Source organism: Salvelinus namaycush, chromosome 28 (genome assembly GCF_016432855.1).
Source record: "Salvelinus namaycush isolate Seneca chromosome 28, SaNama_1.0, whole genome shotgun sequence".
Taxonomy (NCBI): domain Eukaryota; kingdom Metazoa; phylum Chordata; class Actinopteri; order Salmoniformes; family Salmonidae; genus Salvelinus; species Salvelinus namaycush.
The window spans coordinates 8210910-8230271 of NC_052334.1; the positions used below are offsets into that span (position 1 = coordinate 8210910).

At 43.1% G+C, this 19362-nt stretch overlaps 1 pseudogene; it reads right to left on the reverse strand.

The window, feature by feature from the left end:
* LOC120023015 overlaps window positions 1–19362 on the reverse strand; it is a 143851-nt pseudogene that overhangs the window by 115425 nt on the left and 9064 nt on the right.

A 19362-nucleotide genomic window follows, 5' to 3' on the forward strand; every position in this document is an offset into this window, starting at 1 on the left:
TCACTCCTATCAGATCAGGATAGAGACTACAGCCATCACTCCTATCAGTTCAGGATAGAGACCACAGCCATCACTCCTATCAGTTCAGGATAGAGACCACAGCCATCGCTCCTATCCGTTCAGGATAGAGACCACAGCCATCGCTCCTATCAGATCAGGATAGAGACCACAGCCATCGCTCCTATCCGTTCAGGATAGAGACCACAGCCATCGCTCCTATCAGATCAGGATAGAGACCACAGCCATCGCTCCTATCCGTTCAGGATAGAGACCACAGCCATCGCTCCTATCCGTTCAGGATAGAGACCACAGCCATCGCTCCTATCCGTTCAGGATAGAGACCACAGCCATCGCTCCTATCCGTTCAGGATAGAGACCACAGCCATCGCTCCTATCCGTTCAGGATAGAGACCACAGCCATCGCTCCTATCCGTTCAGGATAGAGACCACAGCCATCGCTCCTATCAGATCAGGATAGAGACCACAGCCATCGCTCCTATCCGTTCAGGATAGAGACCACAGCCATCGCTCTTATCCGTTCAGGATAGAGACCACAGCCATCGTTCCTATCCGTTCAGGATAGAGACCACAGCCATCATTCCTATCCGTTCAGGATAGAGACCACAGCCATCACTCCTATCCGTTCAGGATAGAGACCACAGCCATCGCTCCTATCCGTTCAGGATAGATACCACAGCCATCACTCCTATCAGATCAGGATAGAGACCACAGCCATCAACATGACACAGCTAGTCTCACCCTGTGTTCCTTGATCAGCCTCTCACTCCCCATGCCAGCCAGGTGTCTGTTCTCTCTGGTCAGCTCTGACTGACACTCCTGCGTGGAGACCATTAGCTTGCTCCGTTCCACCTCTACCTTCAGATGCAGCAGGTGGTAGGGAGCCTCTGTCTGGACATCCTGAGAGAGGGGGAAGGAGAGAGGGATTTAGGAACTCTTTCAGTCTCACTCTTAACCTGAAAATATTATATTACTATACGATAAAAACAAGATGTGACAGTCATATGACTATTCAGGACCGACAAAGTGCACAAGACATTGAAGGGGAATGTGATAAGAATACTTGGATCTTGGAACTGTGAAAATAGAATATTTCTACATTTGCAGGCTTTGAATGATTATGCTAGTACCATACCTTTCTGTCAACATGGCACTAACCTTCCAGTGTTTGTGCAGTTTCCTGACTGTCTCCTGCTGACTCTGCTGCTCCTCCTTAGGCACTATGTCTGTCAGTTCATCACAGGCCTTCAGGAACGCATCGAGGACCTGCCGGTCCAGCTGCCCAAAGAACTCCTGCAAACATTGACAGAGATGTCTCACTGAGATTCTCACAATGTCCACATGACTCCACACCTCCTCCCCTTGTGCTTCTCTACTGAATCCCCAGTCCAGACTAGCCTGGTCCAGATCTGTTGTGCTACACAGCCAAGTCCTATGGTCATTGTCAAATCTGGTTTGTCCAGATAAAATACAGTCTAAATCTATGGTCCTAGCCATGACGCAAGCTCTTGCTCTTACCATGTGTTTTTTTAGCAGGTCTTCTGGGTTGCCTCTCTCATTTAGAAAAGCCTGAGCGACTTTCAGCACCTTCTCCAGCTCGCCACGGGACTCATCAAACCTCTTCATTAAGCTGCTGTTGACCTCCACATGATTCCTCCACTCAGTAGCCTCCTCGATCATTGCCTGTGATACACAAATACAGACATACTCACAAGCAATTCTCATCACTCAAGTTATTTTGAATTGATCTGAACTGAACATGCGCTAGAAGGCAGCTACGTCATTCTGTCTTCTTCACATTATTATCCTCTATCAAAGCCCCATGATTGATTGATTGATGTTCTCTCCTTCAATAATTTACTCTATCAAACTGTTACACACAACCCATTAAGTGTTGTGTTATTGTACTGTACCTGTGAGGAGGCCTGGAGGTCGGCGGCTCTCTTCTGCAGCAGGGCCATGTCCAGGTGCTGTAGGGTCTTACTGCTGTCCAGGGTTCTCTGGACACTCTGATGGTTATTCTCTATCACAGTCAGACATTTCTTACAGCTCTGGGTGAAGGTCACCAGCTCCTGGAGAAAGAGGAGGCAGTGAAGTGTGAAGAGACATTGTGTTACTAATAATCAGTGTGGGGGCAGGTAGCCTAGCGTTAGGCAGGTAGCAGTTGAGACCTTTGGGCCAGTAACCAAAAGGTTGCTGGTTTGAATCCAGGTGAAAAATCTGCAGGTGTGCTCTTGAGCAAGAGTATTGTCGAGATCCTGCTCCTAAATATAAACAGTACCAGCACCCAAAACTAGAATCAGAACCTATTTCAGTCCAAGTCAAGAATTTAACATTTTAGTCATTTTAGTCACTTAACCCTAATTGCTCCTGTAAGTTGCTCTAGATATGAGTGTCTGCTAAATGACTAAAATGTTAAATTCTTGACTTGGACTGAAATAGGTTCTGATTCTAGTTTTGGGTGCTGGTACTGTTTATATTTAGGAGCAGGATCTCCACAATACTTTTGAGCTAATATTCTATAAGAGGAACAGGAGCTCAAGCAGTAGAACATTTGAGGTGCCAGTTTTCAGCACCGGTGAGCTCCTACCCAAGTCAAACACTGCTAATAATGACATAATGGGTCAACTAAGCAGCATGACGTTCAATTAAAACATAACTTCACAGTTACTACCTGTAGATGATTCATGTATAAAATGTATCTACAATAGAACAAGTCCGTCTAATATTGTAGTATGAAAGGCAAGTAACAGTAACTCAACCAAATCCAAACTCTAACCATCCTCCATGCAGTTTCCTCTCTCGTTACATTCAACCCCTGACCAACCTGTGTTTAGTTGAATACACTGATTGTAAGTCACTCTGGATAAGAATGTGTGATGTAATTTGTCACCTGGCATTTCTGTTTGAAGTCCCAGTGGGCCTCCGAGTCCCTGGAGCAGGTGATGCGGCTGGCCTTCTCCAGGGCCTGGTAGAACCCTGTGATGTTCTTCTCCATCTCCTCCAGAGCAGGCAGCAGGGACTGGGCATCCCGTAGCAGCGGCAGGGACCGCTCCTTTATCTGACGGGAGGAGGACAGGGGGGAGGAGGTCATGGGGGTAATGCCATCTGGAGAGGACTATACTAAAGATGGCTGGTCAGAAAGACAATGTGATGACGTGGAAAACTGATAGGATTTGCAAAAAGTCATCAACATATGGGCATTGTCTTTTCTTTTTTTTTAACCCAACTTTCAACCTAAGAATTCAAACAGGAACAGGTGAGATGGAGATGGATGGTCACCTTGCTCATCTCCTCCTTGATAGAAGCCATGACAGCCAGCATGGTAGAGACCTCCTCCGGGGGCGTGTCTTTGATCAGCAGCTGGGCGGTGCGGCTGGCTGTCTTACAGGCTGCCTCCATGGCCGGGACCTTGTTCTTGATGTCCTGGCAGGATGTAGTGAATATAGATCAAACATGGGTACTCTTTTCCTTACTTTTACCAAGGCCCATATTCATAAAGCCGTCTCAGAGTAGCTGCTGATCTAGGATCAGTTTTGTGAATCAAATGACAGGGAGGACCTGATTGTAGAGCAGCACCTCTATTCTGATATGCTTCGTGAATATGTGATTGATAGACATCGTAACACTGTGAGCCAAGCTGAACACTTTATTGAGAGTTCCTTCAAGTTTGATAGAAAAGCACTGTGTACGTTCTGTACCTCAACATCTTGAACGAATGTCCTGACGTTCAGGAAGGACACTTGGACAGGGGCAGTCATCTTGTCGTTGGTTGCATCCATGAAGGTTTTGAGAGTAGCGATACAGTCCTGATAGTCCTGCTTCCACTTGTCCACCTCGTCCACTCTAGCATACTGCCATGGAAACAGATGAGCAGGGAATAATAATGATGACAAGCTTTTCTTTATGATTTGAGCTGTGCTTATAAAGTGATGCAGAGATATTTTATGACACCCGAGTTTCACAGCCTAAGAATTGTATCTAGTGGTTAGCCCTGAGGCATGGCTGTAGGCTCCTATGGTATCTAGGAGTCCACAGCCATGTTTCAGGGCCAATCGTGTGGGATGCTTCTTAATAATCATAATCTAGGTGTGCAGAAAACAGGAGATTTTAAACTAATTTACATGTTTGACTTTAACAAACAGCTCCCTCCACCTCCCGTTGAGAATGAGCAGCTGCTGCTTCAAGTCTCTGGAGACGGTCTCATCGCACGTCTCAATCAGGAAGTTCCCTGCATCGTTCATGTCCAGGTGCTGCTGGATCCAGTGAGGAAGGTTCCGGAAGAAGTCCTGGGGGGGGGGGGGCGAAAGAAGAGAAAAACTCTAACTCTACACAATTGATAGCAACAGTTTGTAAGCATAGAAGATTATTTAAAGGGGCCAACAGTCAGCTTTGATGACGTAGTAGGTGTCTACACAGTAAGGAAGAGTATGTAGGCTCAGCGCTTCACAGGAAATTATGTCCCATAGAGCACATCAATCCAATAAGAAGAAGGGAAAGGGAGGTGAAAATGTAAGCTGAGATTATCTTTATTCCATGCCCACAATGGTCAAAACATCAGCTGTTGACATGGAATAAAGATATGTTTTGGTCTTCCTGATACGTTTAGCCTCAAGCTCACCCGTTTGTCATTCTCTGACTGGTTGAGCATCTGCTCTGCGTCCTCCAGCCAGGCCTGCAGTCCGGCCACCGTACTGCTGTACTTCTCCCAGTTAGAGATGACCTCCTCCAGCATGCTACGGACGCTACGCACCTCCACCGACAGGTTCCTCCACTGGGCCGACGCATCCGACAGGAACTTACCCACAACCTCTGCTTCCTCAGCTGGAAAGAAACATCATGAAATTAGGTCTCTCTTCAACATGACATATCATTTTTTTTGTGGTTTACTGGGTCACCTCCTAAATTACTCAAGATCTTATTAAAAGAGCCCAGTACAGTGAAGTTTCGAGACCCTTGAATACATAAATCAAGACAGTAAGGAATTTTCATTTGCAGTGTTGCACATTCAAAGACCTACTTACAGGTAATTGTCTTTGAGGAGGAATATAGAGTAGTTAGTGAACAGACAGGCACTGTGATGTTATCAGATTTCTTGGATTTTTAGTCAGACCAGTGAACTACTAGTGCAGAGTCAATCGAAGGCTAGTGTGGACACCATGTTACCTATTGTTCATCAGTACCAAGTTAATCTAGACACCTTTCTTACAGATCTTAATGCCTAGAATATCAAATCAACAGTTATTTCTGTATGTGTGCCCTCTCTGACAGACAATACAATCAATCAAATTACATCTGAGATAAAACACGGAAAAGAAAAACAATCTTACATGAACCATCAGACTTGACGTAGACATCTGCAGATTGCCTGAGTGCCTTAAACGTTGTCTCATACTGTTCGAAGAACATGTGTCCCTCGATGAAGGTCTGTTGGGAATGATTGTGAGATTAGCATGGAATTATCATGAGGATAGAATTGGAACAATATCCATGGAAATGTTATGGACAGAAATGTACGCTGTCTGAGTCCACAAACTTAGCTTGGTGGTCCCAGATCTGTTTGTGCTGTCTTGCCAACTCCTATGGTCATTGTCACGCCAAACTGATCTGGACCACCTGGCTACCTCAAACCAGTAGCAACGAATGAATAGGTCAACTCACAATGTAGCTCTGTAGCAGTAGTTCCACAGAGTCACGGCGGCCATATTTGATGATCCAGGACTTGAGCTTAGACTCAGCCAGGATGAGAAATGCCATCAGACGGTACTTGATCTCCCAGAATTCCAGTTTGATCAGGTGGGCATAAGATGATGTGGACACGTAATTGAATCTGTTGTAAAAAGTTGAAGATCAAACTGATCAATATCCATCTTATTTAAAGGGATACTTTGGGATTTTGTCAATGAAGTCAGATGAACAAATGGATACCATTTTTATGTCTCTGCAACCAGTATGAAGGAAGATAAGAGTTAGTTACGCGAGCCAATTCTAACTAGCATTAGCACAATGACTGGAAGGCTATGGTATCTACTAGCACGCTAACGCTAGTTAGCAACTTCCTTCAAACTACACACGGAGACAGAAAATTGTATGTCATATTTATGTCATAGTTCATGTCATATTTATCCCAGATATGTTTGTGCTGTCTTGTCAACTTATGTTTGTCAAGTCAACGACCATAGGATTTGGCGTACAGCACAAACATATCTGGGATCAGGCTAAAATTGTCCAGACATTAGTGTAAACACTGAGATAGAGTGGACTGATGTAGGACTGACCTTTCGGCCATGTCTTGGAGCTGTTCGGGGGGGACAGGGACCCCGTTTACTGATCTGTCTCGGTGGATCTGCTGGAACGTCTGTTTGTGGGACTCCAAGTTCTTCAGGATCTCCTGCAACACACAAATGCCCATATCCACAGTCAGACACGTGCACATACACAGTAGATAACAAACAATGTGAGTTCTCATTTAGACTCTGGTGCATCAAAAATAAAATAGTCAGTTGTTAGCTTTTTTTATTTGATCAACAAAATTACAAATTGTGGGATTTGCAGTACCTTCTTACTAGGCCTACCCAAGGATAGTTTTACACCCATATGGATTACTGGATCTGCTCTTGTTGAATACCTTGTGCTGTTCCAGCTTCCTCTGGATCACATTGGCTGTCTCTTCATGAGCTTGTTGGATGGGAATCTCCTCTCTCAGGGCGATCTCAGCTCGATGCAGCAAGGCTCCGATCACCCCCAGGGGGACAGGCAGCCACTTATCCAGATGGATGTGCCAGTCCAGGAGCTAGTATAGGTATATATTACATATCCCAAGTCTTTGAGCAGGTGCTGGATATCAAAATTAATTCAGAAAAAAATGGGGAAAAAGAGACTCTGCACACTGCAATCTACGCTTCCATGTGGTTTATTAGTGACACATTTGTTTCAACCACTCAGGTCTTCTTCAGGTCCCCAATCCAAGAGGCAGGTTGGCATTCATTGTCATGAATCTAGCGGTGGAGGCAGCTCTGCAGAGTGGTCACTACCTGGCACAGTCACAACGTCATCAAATCTGATTTTAAACCTAACCTTAACCACACTACGAACACTTATGCCTAACCCTAACTTTAAATTAAGACCAAAAAGCACATTTTTGTCTTCATACATTTTTACAAAATAGACTATTTGGATTTTGCAGCAGGCCTTTCTAACGGAAATCACTCAGTTTTGCCTCTCGGACAAGATTCATGACACACCATGTCAACCAGAGTCCAAGACCTGAAATAGACATCCATTACAGCCAGAAAAGCCAGTACAACCAAGGCATTAGCATGAACCACACTGTTCGAAAAGCAGAGGGTCAGCAAAAATCATCCACTCCAGATCACAGTGGTATTCTGCTCTCAAACAAACTATTAGAGAATAGTCTATCAACTGAACAAAACCCACTCTGTTCCGCTCTCTTCAAAACTCTCCTCCCCTCTTAATGAGCACTCATTCAAAGGCTTGCGCCTCACTGAACACTCAGTTTTTTATGAAAGCTACAATTCTGGGGACCCATTCTTCCTTGCAAGGGCAAGTATTAGTCTAACTAATAAACATACAGCAAATTACAAGTCTACAGAACAAAAATAACAGGTTATTGTCTATTTATAATGCTCTTTTCGGGCCTGTTTCCCAGCCTAGTCCTCGACTAAAAAACTAGTTCAATGGAGATTCTCCATAGAGTATGCTTTTTAATCCAGAACTACATTAGGTTTAACCCCGAACTACGGTAGGATTAATCCAGAATTAGCGTAGGATTAATCCAGAACTGCAGTTGGATTAATCCAGAACTACAGTACATTTAATACAGTACTAAAATTGGATTAATCCAGAACTACAGTAGGATTAATCCAGAACTACAGTAGGATTATAATCCAGAACTACAGTAGGATTAATCTGTGTCCGTGAGTCTGGCCCATAGATTATGTGAGGGTGTCAGACAGTGTTACTGTACCCTGTTTGGGATGGTTGTGAAGAAGTCTGGTGGAATATCGATGTACATAAGAGTTGGCTAAAGGACATGCAGTATGGCTCAGGCTAGTTGTGCAGGGGTCCACAGACAGTAATACACTGACTCACCGTGCTAGAGACGTGTTCCCACGCCTGCTTGACCAGGGCCTGGTCTACAGACAACTTCCCATCTTTGTGTACCGGCTGCAGCAGCGGCTCTGTCTGCTTCTTCTTTATCTCATACTGCACACGGAAACTCTTGAAGCCCTGAAGCAAAGTAGAAACACGAGTATTAGAGGTGCTACAACCAATGTTACCTGAAAAACATTTTGGCACTGAGCAGATTTCAGGTCTGCTGAGCGCAAACTTGAACGTTGTGAAAATTCTGTACACCTTCCAGCGTGCGTTTACTGTGAACACTGAGGCTGTAACCGCTTTAAGTTACAGTTTTAACAGCTGCCAAGTACGCTACTGTGGCTATTTGATCATAATGTAGGTCTACTAGAGTGGCCTACCATCAAAAACAATGGAGAACATGCATCCCATAACATTGCAAAAGTAAAATACTGTAGCTGTTGTACCATTCAGCCAATAGTAGCAGTCAATGTTTGGTGTTTCATGTAGGCCTACATTCCATGAGACTTGAAAAAAACATGCAGGGCTTGACATTAACCTGTTTATCCACTTGTCCTTCAGACAAGGAGGTGATTGAAAATGTTGTGTTGTTTGATGCAAGAAAACACTTCACAAAATACAATACCATTATTATAGAGAATCAGACAAATGATGCTGACTTTTTGCCTATTGGCTACTTAGCTTATTCAAGCCTCTTTCAAAATACAACACTGCCCCTTTATGACAAAAATAAGCAGTTTACCTGACTCGCTTTTCAAAGATGTCTAGAAATGTACAAATGTTTTGTGCTCTATTGCTGACTACACATTATCTATAACTGGGCTAATAACTCACTATGCAATAGAATCCTACACCGATGCACTTTGTCTACAACAAGTTCTCTTGCATAGTTCCTTTTGTTTCGGAATGTTATATTGAAAGTGGCTAATATTGCGTTGATTGGGTCAACATTGCCACAGTAAAGGGAATTGTTGATAGTGTTAACTAACAGGGGAAAACTCTAGAAAGTTGAGTGAAGTTCAATCTCATGCTTCTCTCTGTGGGCTGATATTTGTTCTACGCGGCAGTCCCCGGGGAGCTACGCAGCAGTCATGGGGCTACTGCGCACCCTCCCGCAACTTAGAGGAAACGTTGGTTACGACCCAAGAACCTTCAAAACAAATAAATGAGGTAGTATATAACACATGAACATAGGGCTGTCAGATATGGGCTGTTCTTAATAGTCTTTCCTTGATTTCTAGTGCCTTCTCTCCACCTCAGCGAGGACATGAGGATACAAGAAATTGAGGAAAGATTATTGAGAAAGAGTCTTGTGGAGTTTTATGGAGCGCTGTCACCTCCCTCTTCACCCCCTGGTGACCTGGTACTTAATCTATCATAATATTAGCCAGCTACATGTCGTTTGAGATGTGGTTATTGGTTACTAGATCACCTGGTACTTGTCGGTGATGTTGCCCTCTGCCCCCTGCACCTGCAGCACGTCTCTTTCCAACTGTTCCAGCCACACCTTCAGCTCCCTCAGAACCTTCCGTTCTTCTCTCTGTAACACGTCATATTCAGGTTATACAATGCATCATCACTCATCCTCTCTCAACCCCAACAGAGTTCCCAATAAACAATATAATGTGAAACTACTCCTTCCAAATTAAATTCCAGTACTACAGCAAGTAAGATTCAAAGAGAAAGTCACAGGAGTCTCTGTCAAACATACCTGGAGCATTTGCTCTATATCTTGAGGAACATACTATCCAGGAAAGCAAGCCACATGAAGAGATGCAAACAACACAGAAAGGCATTAGTGGCAGAGAGAGAGAGCAAAAGCAGAGATAAAACAGTACACTGTAGACAGACACTACACTACACAGCACCATGGTATGGATGGACTTACCTGTAGGTTTGGGATAGAGGGTGCAAAAGTTTAAATGTAGCGAAGAAGCAGCTTCAAATGCCACAGGAAAGATAACATAGACAGAGAGATGGAGTGATGGAGTGAGTGGCATGACAGAGAGATGGAGAGATGGAGTGATGGAGAGATGACAGAGAGATGGAGAGATAGAGAGATGGAGTGAGTGGCATGACAAAGAGATGGAGAGATGAAGTGATGGAGAGATGGAGTGATAGAGTGATGACAGAGAGATGGAGAGATAGAGAGATGGAGTGAGTGGCATGACAAAGAGATGAAGTGACAGAGAGAGAGTTAGAGAGTGTATTACATAACACACAATGAGGAAAGTAAGATGATTGATGAGTTCATGCAATGATTTTTTTTTTAAATAAGAAGAGCTGAAAACACAAATACAATAACAGCTTTTGCACCTACATGTACAAATGACCTCGACTAACCTGTACCCCCACACATTGACATGGTACCGGTACCCCCTGTATATAGCCTCGTTATTGTTATTTTATTGTGTTATTGTTATTTTATTTTTTTTAACTTTAGTTTATTTAGTAACTCTATTTATTGAACTGCATTGTTGGTTAAGGGCTTGTGAGTAAGCATTTTACGTTAAGGTTGTTTGGTGCATGTGACAAATAAAATGTGATTTGAATTGATTTGATAAAAGTTCATAAAGCATTGCAACACTAAGGGTGCTGTTATAAGTTAGCCATGTGATGTTGAATATACCGTAGCATAGGATTAAAGTACAACAATCATACTGAAAACACAAATACAGTAGCAGATACAAGAATACAGTAGAAGATACAAGAACACAGTAGCAAAAACAAGAATACAAACACAGATTAAAGTACATAAAGCATAAACACAACACTGAGTTTGCCAATACAGTCTTAGACTCAGGACTTCAGTGAATATAGTTAGGTACCTCTTCTTCCTGTCCATCTGTCTCAGAGTGGTGGGGGTTGGGATAGTGCTTGAGGAACTGAGCAACATATGTCATAATGGACTTCTCATCTGGTTTATCTACATCCACATCTGCAGAGGAAGACAGAGAGAGAGAGGCTGGTGTCACTAGTAGCAATAGCAACTCAACACTGACATCAGGGCTATCCATCCAGCCAGAAAACTACAGTCAAACTACAGTCAACTACCAATGAAGTACCATTTATTTATTTGACCTTTATTAAACTAGGCAAGTCAGTTAAGAACAAATTCTTATTTTCAATGACGGCCTAGGAACAGTGGGTTAACTGCCTTAATCTGAAACGACAGATTTTTACCTTGTCAGCTCAGGGATTTGAATTTGCAAATCTTTCGGTTACTAGTCCAACACTCTAACCACTAGGCTACCCTGCCGCCCCAACCATGACTGTATGCTCCTTCAGAATAGTATGTCACTTGTTGTAATTCCCAAATGATACATTTGATTTGATTTGACATGTGTGCCCTGAAGGAGGATACATTTAGCATTTACTCTGACACTCTGATATCTAGTTATAAATGTTTGCTCTCATCTCCATCTCCGACCTGATAATTGCGAAGGGCCATGATGAAAACAGAAAGGTTTATTGCTGCAGAGCTGCATCCTTATCTCCAGACGTATCAACGACACATTCATGAAATGAAATACCCATCAAAATAAATTAAAAACATTGCGTAATCTTCATCAAAATTTATATTTCATACAGTTCTGTTGGAATTACACAGTTCAAGATAGAAGAGAAGTGGAGATGCATTGTTGCTGCCCTATACACCAGCCAGAGCAATGGGGAGGAGTGAGGGACTGTGAGCTTATTTTGACAAAGCAATTTATTTTTCATTATAAATAGATGGGTAGAGGTAGGAACCTTCTGGGTCCAACAGGCGTGGTATGCCCAGCTCGTTCTCGGCCAATGAGAAGGCTTCCTCCAGGTTCTCCCGGTTGCTCCTCCTCCTCACCACCTCCATGTCCACCAGATCTGGGCGGATGGCATGGACCACAGAGTGGAACGCCACACCGCTACGCCAACTGGCACCAAAGTCCTTTACCTCGATGCCCTGACCACTTGGGACAAGCAGAATAGCACGTTTACAGTGGGGTAGTGGCCGAGCACTGTTGAAATTATAATTCTAAACAAAATACAGACAGTTTGGCTTCCCTTACTCTTGGCTGACAATGGTGGTGGTCAGTCAAGAGTATGCACACACACACACACACACACACACACACACACACACACACACACACACACACAGGCAAATAAATCGACCACCCCAGCAGGCTAAACTGGTTGACAAAATTATGTTGGGTTGTATTGACATCATTTTAACCAGTTTTGCCCACTTAGTTACAGTGGCATAATGTACATACTGGGGTAATAGTTACAGTGGCATAATGTACATACTGGGGTAATAGTTACAGTGGCATAATGTACATACTGGGGTAATAGTTACAGTGGCATAATGTACATACTTGGCAGCGGTGCTCTGTACCCATCTGAGGAGGGCCTTCTTGGCGTTGCCCTGGAACTTCTTGGGTACCACCTCCCTCTTCAAGGCGGGACTGCCTGTCTCTGAGTTACTGGCCATGCTGTCCACTGAGGAGGTACTGCTGGACAGGGCCTCCAAGGCTAGCAGGTTACTGGTCAACTCCTCGATCTGACAGAGGGTCAGGAATTAGAGCAAACATTGCTGCGAGTGACCATGGCAACATCCAACAAAAGGGTTCTACCTGGACCCCAATAGTGTTCTCCTGCAGATACAACAACACATTACCTGGAAGTAGAGGATGACAGTCCAAATCAACCCCAGGACAATGGATGGTCGACCATCTGCTATGTCAGTGGCATGGATGTTGACTAGCTTGATCTGTTTGGAAAGAAAACCCAAATTGAACTGCAATTCAAAACATGTCATAAAATGAACTTTCTGGGAAATGCAGATATATATATATACATGGGTGCATTCTGAATGAATCTTTAACAAATAAAGGCATTTATTGATTGAGTGGGGCCACTGCCATAATAATGGAGAATTTATGATTTTCTTTCACAGACATCAAAATCAGCTCTCTAATAAATCAAATCAAAGTTGATTGGTCAAGTACACAGTTTAGCAGATGTTATAGAGTGTGGAGCGAAATGCTTGTGTTACTAGCTCCTGCTGCTTTTGCAACAGCTAATGGGGACCCTAATAAAATACCAAATACCAAATACCTAAAAGTGCAGTAAAATGCCAAACTAGTACACAAATATTACATAATAAAAAACTAGAAACAAGAAATCAAGAATGTCAGAACGAATCCAATTAACAACCCAAATAACATTCTGATATTAGGCATTTATAGAGCGGAAGCATGTGAGGCAGAAACAGCTAAGCTCAACGGAGGAAAATGAAAGATGTACCGTTCTCATCAAAAAGGAAGGAGGACCAAGGCACTCTTCATATAATAAGTTAAAATGCCTTTATTTGTATGCCATGTTCAATGGAAACAAAGCTTAAAAACACTGACACGGGGCCTCCCGGGTGGCGCAGTGGTCTAGGGCACTGCATCGCAGTGCTAACTGCGCCACCAGAGTCTCTGGGTTCGCGCCCAGGCTCTGTCGCAGCCGGCCGCGACCGGGAGGTCCGTGGGGCGACGCACAATTGGGCTAGCGTCGTCCGGGTTAGGGTGGGTTTGGCCGGTAGGGATATCCTTGTCTCATCGCGCTCCAGCGACTCCTGTGGCGGGCCGGGCGCAGTGCGCGCTAACCAAGGGGGCCAGGTGCACGGTGTTTCCTCCGACACATTGGTGCGGCTGGCTTCCGGGTTGGAGGCGCGCTGTGTTAAAGAAGCAGTGCGGCTTGGTTGGGTTGTGCTTCGGAGGACGCATGGCTTTCGACCTTCGTCTCTCCCGAGCCCGTACGGGAGTTGTAGCGATGAGACAAGATAGTAATTACTAGCGATTGGATACCACGAAAATTGGGGAGAAAAGGGGATAAAATTAAAAAAAATAAAAAAACACTGACACGTTCTGGCTGCATGCTCAATTTAACAGGACAGTAACAATGAAGCCAATGTAGTGAAAATCATCACAACAAACTTTGGATCGGCATTGAACTAGTTTCCCCTTTTTTTCCCTCCTTTTTTTTACTACTATTTCACAAAGGTTGGAAGAAGAAGAAGGAAGGAAAAATTTGACTCCAAAGTTTGAGTCAAAATACATACAAAATGCATGAAAGTCTTAAAGCACCTGGTTGGTGGCACTACAGTAATCAAGATGCACTATGAGGAAAAGAACGGCTCAACCAAAGAATATCTAGGAATACACACCGTGCATCAAACAAGAGGAATGCATACAGTATATGTGTGTTTTACAGGCAGCCACTGACCGGGGATCCTCGGTACACAGACTGAGGTCAGAGGTCAGGCATGGTGAGAGAGGGTTACAATAAGAGATATGCCTCAGAGAAATACAAACTGAGACAGGATGTTCCATCCATAGGGCCTTGCATAGATACATCTCTTCATGCAGAGCCTTCATTTATCTACAGTACCGTGAAAAAGTAGACGCCCCCTTTCTGATTTTCTCTATTTTTGCATATTTTCGACACTGATTGTCATCAGATCTTCAACCAAAACCTAATATTAGATAAAGGGAACCTGAGTTTTTTTTCCCGCCAGATATAAATGGGACCCATCTCATCCAAAAAGGTGACTCAAGTTTGCCAAAAAGCACCTGGAAGCACCTGGATGATTGTAACGGCTCTCGTTGGTAGAAGGAAGAGTGGACCAAAGCGCAGCGTGGAAAGTGTTCATGATACTTTATTCAAAAACACTCAAACAAAAATAACAAACGTGAAAACGAAAGCGAATGAATGACAACTTATATGTGATCCCCAATCAGAGACAACGATAGACAGCTGCCTCTGATTGGGAACCACACACGGCCAAAAACAAAGAAATATAAAACATAGGCTTTCCCACCCGAGTCACACCCTGACCTAACCAAACATAGAGAATAAAAAGGATCTCTAAGGTCAGGGCGTGACAATGATCATCAAGATTCTTTTTATTTTTCGATTTTTTTAAATTAACCCCCCTCTTCGGAGGACAAATATATGTTTTGTTTTCTTACAGCTTTTCTGCTACATATGCATTTACAAATACATTTTACATATACAAAATGCATACACATTTTGCATACACATTTTGCATACACATTACATACATGGTATTTCTATATAAAGCAGTCACGTAACAATAATACATTACCAATCATAAGCTCTTTAATCCCACCCCTCAGCCAGTCTCAGCCCATCCCACCTATCACCATAGACCACCCTCGTTTGGTTTCCATGTGCCATATATTTTTAAATTGTGCTGTGATGTTTTACAACATTTTTGCACCTTTTTAATCGTATAATATTATCCAGAGATTGTGAGCTAAAGATGAAAACCTTTCCTACGAGTATTATTATATTATTATTTGTCTGACTATGGCTTTCCAAATCAACCAACACTGCTATTTGTAAGGTTCATTTCAAGTACGTGTTGTGATTTTTTAACCATTCCTGAACCTGTGACCAGAAACAAGCTACATAGGGGCAATGCCGTCATCAAGACTCTTGGAAGAATGTTCTATGGACAGATGAGTCAGAAGTATAACTTTTTGGATGACATGGGTCCCATTATGCCTGGTGAAAACCAAACACTGCATTCCACAGTAAGAACCTCATACCAACGGTCAAGTATGGTGGTGGTAGTGTGATGGTTCGGGGATGTTTTCCAGCCTCAGGACCTGGACGACTTGCCTTAAAACCTCAATGGGCTAGGTGGAAGTATTTTGACGTCCGGATGAAAGGTGTGCCCAAAGTAAACTGCCTGTTGCTCAGGCCCAGAAGCTAGGATGTGCATAGAATTGGTAGATTTGGATAGAAAACACTCTAAAGTTTCTAAAACTGTTAAGATTATGTCTGTGAGTATAACAGAACTGATTTGGCAGGCGAAACCCTGAGGACAAACCATCCCCCCCAAAACAATTCAGCCTACCACTGTTTTCAATGGCTGTCACTTTTATTATAAGGCGAAAACCTCCCAGATTGCAGTTCCTAGGGCTTCAACTAGATGTCAACAGTCTTTATAAAGAGTTTCAGGCTGGTTTTTGGAAAAATGAGCTGGAAGTTGTAGTTTTTCTAAGTGGCTCATTTTCGCTGTAGTGTTTCCATGTGCGTGGAGGAAAGCGCGTTCTTTGTTATTTATCTCCGGTAATGAACATACTATTCTCCGTCTTAAATTTGATCGTTTATTTACATATTAGGGTACCTAATGTTTGAATATAAACATTGTTTGACTTGTTTGGATAAGTTTATTGGTAACGTTTGGGATTCATTTTGTATGCATTTTGAAGGAGGGAAACCGGTGGATTATTGACTGATGCGCACCAGCTAAACTGAGTTTTTATGGATATAAAGAAGGACTTTATCGAACAAAAGGACTATTTGTGATGTAACTGGGACCTATTGGAGTGCCAACAGAAGAAGATCTTCAAAGGTAAGGCATTTATTATATCGCTATTTCTGACTTTCGTGTCACACCTGCCTGGTTGAAAAATGTTTTTCATGGTTTTGTATGCGGGGCGCTGTCCTCAGATAATCACCTGGTGTGCTTTCACCGTAAAGTCATTTTGAAATCTGACACAGCGGCTGGATTAACAAGAAGTTAAGCTTTATTTTGATGTATTACACATGTATTTTCATGAATGTTAAATATTTATATTTATGTAGTTTGAATTTCGCGCTCTGCAATTTCACCGGATGTTGTCGAGGTGGGTCGCTAGCAGAACGCCTGCGCTAGAAAGGTTTAAAAGAAGAAACCATGAATTCTGCTCTGTATCAGAGAATTCTACAGGAGGCCTTCCGTCTGTGAGCTGAAGCTGAAGCGCATCTGTGTCATGCACCAAGACAATGATCCAAAACACACAATCAAGTCTACATGAAAATGGCTTAAAAGTAACACATTTGAGGATTTGCAATGGCCTAGTCAAAGTCCAGACCTAATCCCAATTGAGATGTTGTGGCAGGATTTGAAAGGAGCAGTTCATGCTTGAAAACCCACAAATCCCACTGAGTTAAAGCTGTTCTACATGGAAGAGTGGGCCAAAAATCCTCCACAGCGATGTGAGAGACTGATCAACAACTACAGGAAACATTTGGTTGCAGTCATTACAGCTAAATGTGTCACAACCAGTTATTGAGTGTAACGGGGCAAATGCTTTTTCACACAGGAGAATTGGGTGTTGTATACCTTGTTAATTAAATACATAAAATAAGTATTTTTTGTTGTAGTTATTTGTAAAATGTGACCTACTTGTTGTGTGTATGTACTGACATGTATATGTAACTAATAGATGCACACACACACTACATTTTCATGTTTTTAAATGTATGTCAATTGTAAAGTCTTTTGTCTGTAATGTATTTTTCGCTATATATGGGACCCCAGTAAGACTAGCTGTCGCCATTGGCGTCGGCTAATGGGGATCCTAATCAATATAAACTCTGGTTCCCTTCATCTAACATTAGGTTTAGGTTGAAGATCTGATAACATTCAGTATCAAAAATATGCAACAATATAGAAAATCAGAAAGGGGGCAAATACTTTTTCACGGCACTGTATTTTTGTTCCTAAACACTATCAAACGATAGTTCATTTTCAAACTGTTACTGTAGCATTAAATAGAGGTTCATCTACTTTTCACAAGCCTTGTCCTAAAGTTATTAGTGACAAGAAGCACTTTGGTTTATACGTTAAACTCAAGCTATGACAAAATACTTCAGAAAACGACTTAGTTGTCACTCTGAGGGTGTGCTTACCTTCCTGCCTTCGAGGAACCTGAGGGCGGTGCCGATGTTGGACACCCAGTGGATCCTCTTCAGCTGGCGGCCCTGCTCACACGGCTGGGGGGAGAGGAGGGAGGGTTCGAGTGAAGGTCAAGTGTATTTCCCATAAGTAATACTGTAAATAAAATGTAAATCTTACCAACCAGAGTGCTCACATTAAAAACAGCAAGAAAGTTCAACACAAATACTGTCACGCCCTGACCTTAGAGATCCTTATTTATTCTCTATGTTTGGTTAGGTCAGGGTGTGACTCGGGTGGAAAATCTATGTTTTCTATTTCTTTGTTGTTTTGCCAGTGTGGTTCCCAATCAGAGGCAGCTGTCTATCGTTGTCTCTGATTGGGGATCATATATAAGTTGTCATTTTCCGTTTGGGTTTTGTGGGGTGTTGTTTTCTGTTTAGGTTGTTTCCCTGACAGAACTGTGCGCGTTCATTTTGTTTGAGTGTTTTGGTGAACATTAAATCATGAACACTTTCCACGCTGCGCTTTGGTCTCATTCCGATGACGAACGTTACAAATACATACTGTATACAACAACCAGCAATGTAAGAGAGTAGCACTGACTGACAAATAGGCCTGTATAACACACAACTACAGTGTGATTACTGGCTGTGAATTCGTAATTCCTTTATTCATACAATACATTTTTATAATCCTCCTTTTACACTATAGTGTGGTAATTAAATGTAACTGAACTCTGTAGCACGAACAGAAGTATCCAGTGGCCAGGCTGTTTATATTAAGAGCAGTGCTTACCAGTCTCTGTCCAGACAGCACCTCCAATAGAGCTAACAGTTTCACCCCATCTTTGACGTCCTCGAAAAGGTCGGTGACCTCTAGAGGTGGTTTACGCTAGGAAAGAGAAGAGACAACATCTTAATTCAACAGAGAAACGAATTAAACACTTAGACATTGAACATTGTTTGAACATAGCAAATGGTATACTGTTACAAATTATAGACCTACTGTAGTTTAATAAAGGCTCAATATCTCATTATAATCTCTCAATATGTAAATCCTAGAAACACAATACATTCATTCTCCCCCAGTCCTTGTGTTGAGGAGAAAAGAGAGCAGAGAACTGGCTAGCTACAGGCTGGGGTCCAGACCGAACAGCTTGCTGGCTAGCTACAAGCTGGGGTCCAGACCGAACAGCTTGCTGGCTAGCTACAGGCTGGGGTCCAGACGTAACAGCTTGCTGGCTAGCTACAGGCTGGGGTCCAGACCGAACAGCTTGCTGGCTAGCTACAGGCTGGGGTCCAGACCTGACAGCTTGCTGGCTAGCTACAGGCTGGGGTCCAGACCTGACAGCTTGCTGGCTAGCTACAGGCTGGGGTCCAGACCTAACAGCTTACTGGCTAGCTACAGGCTGGGGTCCAGACCGAACAGCTTGCTGGCTAGCTACAGGCTGGGGTCCAGACCGAACAGCTTGCTGGCTAGCTACAGGCTGGGGTCCAGACCTA